General features: G+C 39.8%; 1 protein-coding gene across 2 annotated transcripts in view; it reads left to right on the top strand.

Annotated features, from left to right (window-relative positions):
- YTHDF2 (YTH N6-methyladenosine RNA binding protein F2) overlaps positions 1–9,002 on the top strand; it is a 45,879-nt gene extending 36,877 nt beyond the window's left edge. For both annotated transcript variants that reach the window (XM_053707037.1, XM_053707038.1), the window contains exon 6: positions 8,369–9,002. The gene's annotated coding sequence lies outside the window, so the exon portion shown is untranslated. The remainder of the gene's footprint in view (positions 1–8,368) is intronic.
- Positions 9,003–9,387: the final 385 nt, after the last annotated feature.

Here is a 9,387-nt window from a genome sequence, read left to right as displayed (position 1 = left end):
AAAAGCAGGTTCCAAATTTTAAAGTCCAATAAGAGGTGCCCAATAATATAGATTGAATAATGCAGTTAAAGGAAGAAACCGGCACCCTCCAGGACAATTAAAACATATATTTCTTTCATGTAATTAGCAAGAGTCCATGAGCTAGTGACGTATGGGATATACATTCCTACCAGGAGGGGCAAAGTTTCCCAAACCTTAAAATGCCTATAAATACACCCCTCACCACACCCACAATTCAGTTTTACAAACTTTGCCTCCCATGGAGGTGGTGAAGTTTGTGCTAGATTCATTTCTTAGTGTTTTTCTCAAATTTCTTGGCATTCTTTTAGAATTCCTAGAATTTTATAATTTCTTCAGGTTGGTTTGGATAAGGTTTTGTATTCAGTTCCTTGATAGGACAAATTTCTACTCTTTCTGTTCTTTTTTCACAGAAAGATTGCTAATCATCCTGATATTCATTGTTTTGTACAGACTTTGGTTCGTATCAAGCCTGTCATTTACAGGCTCCTCCGTTTGAACCTATGCATTCTCTGAACATTAAATTACTTTCTTGGAAAGTATTGTTCCTTTTGGCTATATCTTCTGCTAGAAGAGTTTCTGAGTTATCTGCTTTTTCTTGTGAATTTCCTTTTCTGATTTTTCATCAGAATAAGGCAGTGTTGCTTCCTGATATTCATCATTTTGTTCAGGCTTTGATTCATATCAAACCAGTCATTAAGCCAATTTCTCCTCCTTGGAGTTTTTAATTTGGTTCTGAAGGCTTTTCAGGCTCTTCTATTTGAGCATATGCTTGCTCTGGACATTAATTACTTTCATGGAAAGTATTGTTCTTTTTGGACATCTCTTCAGCTAGAACAGTTTTTGAATTATCTGCTTTTTCTTGCGAATCTCCTTTTTCTGATTTTTTTTCATCAGGGTAAGGTGCTTTTTGCTGTCCTCATTTAAATTCTTACCTAAAGTTGTAAATTCTAACTACATTAGGGAGGAATTATTGTTTTCCTAAGACTTCTTTGGCAAGATTCTTTCGTTCTTTGGATATGGTAAGAGTTTTGAAATCCTATGTTGAAGCTATTCAGATTTCAGACAGACTTCTAGTCTATTTGTTTTCTTTTCTGGTTTTAGGAAGATCAAAAGGCTTCTGCCATTTCTTTGGCATCTTGGTTAAACTTTTGATTCATCATGCTTATTTGGAGTCGGGTGGATTCCCGCCTCAGAGGATTACGGCTCATTCTACTAGGTTAGTTTCTACTTCCTGGGCTTTTTAAGAATGAAGCTTTTGTTGATCACATTTGCAAAGCAATGACTTGGTCTTCTTTGCATACTTTTACTAAATTCTGCCATTTTGATGTGTTTTCTTCTTCTGAAGCAGTTTTTGGTAGAAACGTACTTCAGGCAGCTGTTTCTGTTTGATTTGTTTGCTTATAATTTCTGTTTTTTTCATTATAAGATTAAAACTTTTGATTTGGGTTGTGGATTATTTTTTCAGCGGAATTGGCTGGCTTTATTTTATCCCTCTCTAGTGACTCTTGCGTGGAAGTTCCACATCTTGGGTATCTGCTATCCCATACGTCACTAGCTCATGGACTCTTGCTAATTACATGAAAGAAAACATAATTTATGTAAGAACTTACCTGATAAATTCATTTCTTTCATATTAGCAAGAGTCCGAGACCCACCCTTTTTGTGGTGGTTATGATTTTTTTTGTATAAAGCACAATTATTCCAATTCCTTATTTTTGATGCTTTCGCTCCTTTCTTATCACCCCACTTCTTGGCTATTCGTTAAACTGAATTGTGGGTGTGGTGAGGGGTGTATTTATAGGCATTTTAAGGTTTGGGAAACTTTGCCCCTCCTGGTAGGAATGTATATCCCATACGTCACTAGCTCATGGACTCTTGCTAATATGAAAGAAATGAATTTATCAGGTAAGTTCTTACATAAATTATGTTTCTTTATTGGTCACAATAAAAAACACATATATACAACAGCCAGAGCAAGCCTGACATGTTACGACTTGGTAGCCTTAATCATAGACGTGCCTAAATGAGGTAAACATCTGTTATTTAAAAACAAAGCTGTGAACCTATTGATTAATTATAATACACATGTGACCTATACTCATTAGTAATAGTGAATCAACAGTACTTAACCCTATGTGCACTAGTTTACAAAAAGTATAAATTAGTATATGCACACACTACATTTACCAATACGTAAAAACCTATGATGTGTACAGATATGATCGATAATAAACCAGAAAGGATTACACTGTATGGTCATGCCTGATTAGACAGAAAATAATATACCATTATTATATACATCATTATACCCCAAGTAGCAATTGGGTAACAATGTGGTAACAAAATTTTACTTTCCTAAGATATAGAGAGTCCAGGACGTCATTCAATTACTAGTGGTAATATCATTCCTGGCCAGCACGAGGCGGCAAAGAGCACCACAGCAAATCTTTTAAGTGTCACGCCCCTACCCATAATCCCCAGTCATTCTCTTTGCCTCTGTCAATGGAGGAGGGGAAGTTTGGTGTCTGAAGAAATTAATTCCTTTTTCGGGTACTTTTTCCCTGCAAGCAAGGATTTAAGTTTAGCGGAGTCCACATCAATCTCTTCAGTAGAGTAGTGGTGGCTTTTAAGCAGTTAGGAAGTTGTGAGGTAGTCCTTGCTTTGTTTCTTAACGCATTGGGTTTCTGTAACATGGGCAGCAGAGTTGGTTACTCTGTTCTTTCTTTTTCTACAGGTCTCTGTAAGGAGTATGTGTCCTTTCACTCCTTGCGAGCTGTCTTCCTGCCGGGCAACTAGACTGCAGGTAAGTGCTTTTGTCTTCTAGGTCTTGGAGACTTGCACTTCAGAAGAATATTTCATATGCAGTAGTTGGGGACATTTTTGAAAATCCTTTATACATGATTCTCTTTGGCAGTGGGCAGGCACATTATGTATGTTGAGACTAGGGGTTAATCTTCCCTTTATTGGGACATTTTTCCTCTTTGGGCTAATTTTGTTGAAATTCTTTATCAGTATGTATGTGGGGCTTATGTTTTATGCAGGGATTTATGTATAAACTTAAAATTTGGCAGTTGGTTTTCTTTGCTTGCTTAGCTAGAACAGGCTAACTCCGGTGTTGTAGGCAGAGGGTAATGTGCGCCTTTTACTTGCTGTGTAGTTTCCTCTCTGCTGGATGTGACTTCTCTCTGCTGTCGGATATTCACGGATCGGCGTCATTGAATTTTAGTCTCTTCAGTGTCTACTATATGATCGTTTTAGAGACTTCTTGCAGCCAAATTGTGTATAGGTGTTACTGTAAGGCACCTCAGCCTTTCTGAGGTGTAGGGGGCCTGTAGTTTATTATTTTAAATCATTTTTGCATAAAGATTAGGCGGCTGTGGTATTAAAAATTAAGTGATAGTATGTTTAAAACATTTCTACAATTTGGGGAATTTATTTAGTATTATGGACATGGAAGACTTTGTCTTTTGACAAATGCTCGTTTTGCCTATGCAATTCTGTGCTGCATGCTTAGCTAGAATACTTTAAATTTAAAAATAAATTGTTGCCGGCAACTCCTGGAGGAGTTAATTTGCCTGCAGATTTTGCTGCACAGGTATCTTCTGCAGTATCTGTGGCATTATCTGCTTTTCCTATGCTGGGAAAACGCAAGAGGAAAATTAGACATTCAGATAGTAAGGTTTCTGTTCCACTTACTGCTACGCAGGTTACCCTCCCTCATAAGTCTGATGAGGAGGATACGTCGGTAGCCTCTGAAGGTGAAATCTCAGATACAGACAGTATTATTCCTTCAAGCTTAAATCTGAAGTTTACTTCTTCAGTGTCAGATGAACACCTTCGTGTACTGTTAAAGGAGTTATTGGCTACTTAGGACAACTCCGATAATTATATAGTTGTCAACCCTATTAAGTTTTTCCTGTCCCAGGCCGTGTGACAGATTATTTCACAGGAATGGGAGAAGCCAGGGATTCCTTAATCACCATCTCCCGTATTTAAAAATGTTTCCTGTTGCTGACTCCATTAAAGATCTTGGCGCACAGTGCCTACAGTAGAAGGGGCTATTTCTACTGGCTTAGAACTACTAACCCTATAGAGGAAAGCTGCTCCTTTAAGTATCCTATGGACAAAAAGCTGGAAGCTCTACAGAAGATGTATGTTCATCAACGTCTTCAATGGCAACCTGCCGTTTGTATTGCCACAGTAGCAAGTGCGGCATCTTATTGGTACAACACGTTTTCTCAATCAATCCGTTGGAGGAGATGTAAGATAGGATTAAGGCTCTCAAACTAGCCAATTCCTTTATTTCTGATGCTAACATGCAAGTTATTAGACTGGGAGCCAAGATGTCTGGCTTCACTGTCCTAGCCTGCAGGGCAATGTGGCTAAAATCTTGGTCAGCTGATGTTACCCTTGTAAGGAAGTGCCAGAATCTTGGACTTAGAGGTAAGACCTTGTTTGGACCTGGTCTGGCAGAAACAATTTCTGATATTACGGGTGGAAAAGTGTTTTTTCTACTGCATGACAAGAACAGACTCAAAGGACGTCAAAGTAATTTTTGTTCCTTTTGTAACTTCAAAGGTCAATCGTCTTCCTCTTCCAAGTAAGTTCAATCCAAGTCTTCTTGGAAGCCCAATCAGTCTTGGAATAAGGGGAAGCAATCAAAGAAACCCTCAGCTGAGTCTAAGTCAGCATGAAGGGTCGGCCCCTTGTCCGGAATCTGATCAAGTGGGGGGCAGACTTTCCCTGTTGTGATAAGCGTGGAGACAAGATGTCCCAGATCCTTGGTCTGTGGACATAGTGTCTCAGGGTTACAAAATAGAATTCAAAACTTTCCCTCCCCAGGTGCAGATTCCACCTCTCAAGATTATCTCCAGACCATGTAAAAAGAGGCATTCTTGAACTGCGTTTAGGACCTTTCCTCCCTGGGAGTGATTGTTCCAGTTCCAGTAAGGGAACAGGGTCTAGCATTCTATTCAAATCTGTTCGTGGTGCCCAAAAGAGGGAACTTTTCGACCCATTTTAGACCTAAAGTGCCTCTACAAGTTTCTTAGTGTACTGCCCTTCAAAATTGAAACCATTTGTTCCATTCTTCCTTTGGTCCAAGAGGTTCAGTTCATGACGACCATAGACCTGAAGGACGCGTATTTTCATGTTCCCATCCACAGGGATCATCACAAATTCCTGAAATTTGCCTCTCTAGACAAACACTTTCAGTTTGTGGCTCTTCTGTTTTGGCCTTGCCACAGCTCCCATTTTCTCAAAGGTTCTGGGGGCTCTCTTGGCAGTGATCATGTCTCGGGGAATTGCAGTGGCGCCCTACCTGGACATATTGGTTCAGGCGCATCTTTTCAACAAGCAAACTCTCATACAGAGATCTTGGTTTTTTTTCTACGTTCCCACGGTTGAAAAGTGAATCTGGAAAAGATTTCCCTTGTTCTAGTTACAAGGGTGGTTTTCTTAGTGACCATATTAGATTCCCTATCTATGAAAATTTTTCTGACCGAGGTCAGAAAAACCAGACTTGTCTCCTCTTGCCTCTCTACAGTCTACGGTTTGGCCATCAGTTGCTCAATGTATGGAGGTAATTGTTCTGATGGTCGCTTCCATGGACATCATTCCCTTTGCTCGATTCCATTTAAGAGCTCTGCAATTATGCATGATCAGACAATGGAACGGAGACCATTCGGGTCTGTCTCAGAGGATACATCTAGACCAGTCAACAACTCTCTCCCATGGTGGCTTTCTCAGGAGCATCTGTTGCAGGGCACATGCTTCTGGAGACCTTCCTTGGTGATTGTGACCACGAATGCCAGCCTGCTAGGCTGGGGAGCAGGCTGGGACTCGTTAAAGGCGCCAGGGACTATGGACTCGGTAGGTGTCTGCTTTCCCCATAAACATCTTGGAATTGAGAGCGATTTTATAATGCTCTGATGGCTTGGCCTCAATTGTCCTTACCCGGTTTATCAGGTTTGTCGGACATCACCACCTCAGTGGCTTACATAAACCACCAGGGAGGAACTCTGAGTTCCTTAGCTATGAAGGAGATGGCACGGATTATTCAGTGGGCGGAAGCTTAAAATTGTTGTCTATCTGCCATCCACATTCCTGGAGTGGACAACTGAGAAGCAGATTTTCTGAGCAGACAGACATTTCAACCCGGGGAGTGGGCTCTCCATCCGGAGGTGTTCTTAACCCTCCAATGGGGGTTGCCCATAGAAGCTCTGGCAGTTCCTTGGGATTTCTATCTAGCATACCTGTTTCCTCAATTTGCGCTCCTTCCACAAGTTATTGCTTGTATCAAACAGGAGAGAGCATCGGTAATTCTAATCGCTCCTGCATGGCCTTGCAGGATCTGGTATGCGGACCAAGTGAAGATGTCATCTTGGCCACCTTGGAGGTTGCCTCTGAGGAAGGACCTTCTAACTCATGGTCCATTCCTCCATCCAAATCTCATTTCTCTGAAGCTAACTGCTTGGAGTTTTAACGCTTAGTTCTGTCTAAGCATGGATTTTCTGAGTCGGTCATTGAGACCATGATCCAGGCTTTGCAAGCCTGTTACTCAAACAATTACCGTAAGGTATGGCGTAAATACCTTTTATTGGTGTGAATCTAAGGGCTACTCTTGGAGTAGGGTCAGGATTCCTAGAATTTTGTCTTTCTCCAGGAAGCTCTGGAGAAAGGATTGTCAGTCCTCTGAAAGGTCAGATTTCTGCATTATCTATTTTGTTACACAAACGTCTGGCGGATGTACCAGATGTTCAATTTTTTTTGTCAGGCCCTGGTCAGAATCAGGCCTGTGTTTAAACCTGTTGCTATTCCTTGGAGCCTTAATCTTGTTCTTAGTTTTGCAGCAGGCTCCGTTTGAGCCTATGCATTCCATAGATATTAAGGTGCTATCTTGCAAGGCTTTCTTTTCTTATTGCTATCTCTTCTGCTCAGTGTTTCGGTACTCTCTGCTTTGCAGTGTGATTTGCCTTACCTTATCTTTCATGTGGATAGGGTGGTTCTTCATACTAAATTGGGGTTTCTTCCTAAAGTTGTTTCGGATAAAAATATTAATCAGGAAATTGTTGTTGTTCCTTCTCTCTGTCCGAATCCTTCTAATAAAGAACGTCTGTTGCACAACTTGGATGTTGTGCATGCTCTAAAATTCTACCTACAGGCGAATAAGGATTTTTTCGCCAGTCTTTTGCCCTGTTTGTTTCTCAGGAAAGCGTAATGATCAAAAGGCTACTTCTCTTTCCCTCTGGTTGAGAAGTGTAATTTGTTTTGCTTATGAGAATGTTGGACAGCAGCCTCCTGAGAGAATTACAGCTCATTCCACTAGGGCTGTCTCCTCTTCTTGGGCTTTCAAAAATGAAGCTTCTGTGGAACAGATTTGCAAGGCTGCACCTTGGTCCTCTCTGCATACTTTTTCAAAATTTTACATATTTGATACTTTTGCCTCAGTGGAGGCCTCTTTTGGGAGAAAGGTTCTTAAAGCGGTGGTGCCTTCTGTTTAGTTCTGCTTGGCTTGTTCTCCCTCCCTGTTTATTCTATGTCCTCTAGCTTGGGTATTGGTTCCCACTAGTAATTGAATGATGTGGACTCTCCACATCTTTTGAAAGAAAACAAAATGTATGCTTACCTGATAAATTTCTTTCTTTCCGGATATGGAGAGTCCATGACCCCACCCTTTATTAAGACAGTTATTTTTTACTAAAACTCAGGCACCTTTACACCTTTGTGTTATTCCTTTTCCATTTCCCTTCGTTCGAATGACTGTGGATTATGGGTAGGGGAGTGACACTTAACAGCTTTGCTGTTGTGCTCTTTGCCGCCTCCTGCTGGCCAGGAGTGATATTCCCACTAGTAATTGAATGACGTTGTGGACTCTCCATATCCGGAAAGAAATAAATTTATCAGGTAAGCATACATTTGTATGTGTGTTTATATATGTGTGTATATATGTGTATCTTTGAATATCAGGGCCATAGTCACCCCTAGAGCAGCAATGCACTTCTGGGAGCTAGCGGAGCACATTTGGTGAGCCATTGACAAGAGAAGTATGTGTATCCACCAATCACCAGTATTGCTGTTCCTGAGCCCACCTAGTTATTTTCAACAAAAAATTCCAAGAGAAAAGGGTAAATTAGATTATGAGTAAATTGAAGTCTCTTAAATTGGATGCTGTATCTGAACATGACATTTTTATTGAGTTTCATATACCTTTTTAATTTTCTCATATTTTTAGTGTTTTTTAAAAAAAATCAAAACATTTTTTTTTAATATAAATGTTTTAAGTTGGATTTTGCTTCCTCCCCCCCCTCATCAATTTATACTAACAAATTGTCAATTTATCTTCTAGGTGCATCTACCAGATCATCTCTGCCATTTGCAACTATATCCCCTAAAGTGCCCAGAGGGCACTGGAGAATGAACTTCAAACAAAAACCCACAGTTACCCCCATTAAAAACATGGACCAGAGTGGCTGCGTGCTCTGCACAGCCCTAATTTCAAAGACAAACATTTAAACTGGATTAATTAACGGGAGGTTCCTAAACCAGGTTTAAGGATTTTTTTTCTTTTGTTTTCGCTCCTGTGTTTGGACGTTTATTTTTGAAACTTAAAATTCACTTTATTTTTTCTTTAAGAAGAAAAAATGTGGCATATACCCACGTTGCGTTTTTTTGTTGTTGGTTTTTTTTTTAACTGCATCTTGATCCCGTATGTATACGTTTGTGTTCTAACAGGAGTAGGACTTCGCATATTCAACAGGGAATATTTCATTTACCATGGTAAATTTCCACTGGATTGAGGGAAAATTTTAAAAATATTTTTTTTAAAAAAAAGGCGTTAACCCTTTAAACTGCCAGCGAGACAAAATGTGGCAGCTAGGGTTAATGCCCTTTCATCACCCAAAATCCTACTTTTTTTGTTAACCAGTTCCTGCTCCACTTAATATCCCTACTTCCCTGTAATAAACATCATTGAAAGCAGATTTTAGCCTGATATTGTGTTTCTTATATATTTTCATTACTTTTAATTTAAATATTTTTAAAACTTTTTTTGTGCTTTTTATTTGTTGCAAATTATCAATTTTCCCAGAGCTTGACAAAATTGTTTAAAATATAGGAGCCATGCAAAAATTTTGTATTAGATATTTTCAGTTTAGACAGAGGGGGGTGTGGGGATTTTTCTTATTTTTAGGTGGCAAGAGTCTACGAGCTTTATCGTGTGGGATTGAATTCTTGCCACTTGGAGGAGGAAAATAACCCAAATACCAAGAAATTTTAAACCCTTCCACCTCCTTGTACAACTCAGTTTTGTAATTTGTCTCCCAGGAGTAGGTGAGGCTTTGAGGTGCTCCAGATTCTACGTTGACA

The sequence above is a fragment of the Bombina bombina genome, chromosome 3, assembly GCF_027579735.1.
Source record: "Bombina bombina isolate aBomBom1 chromosome 3, aBomBom1.pri, whole genome shotgun sequence".
NCBI lineage: Eukaryota > Metazoa > Chordata > Amphibia > Anura > Bombinatoridae > Bombina > Bombina bombina.
Note: the sequence above shows the minus strand (reverse complement) of the source record. Positions and strands in the feature narration are given on the sequence as shown.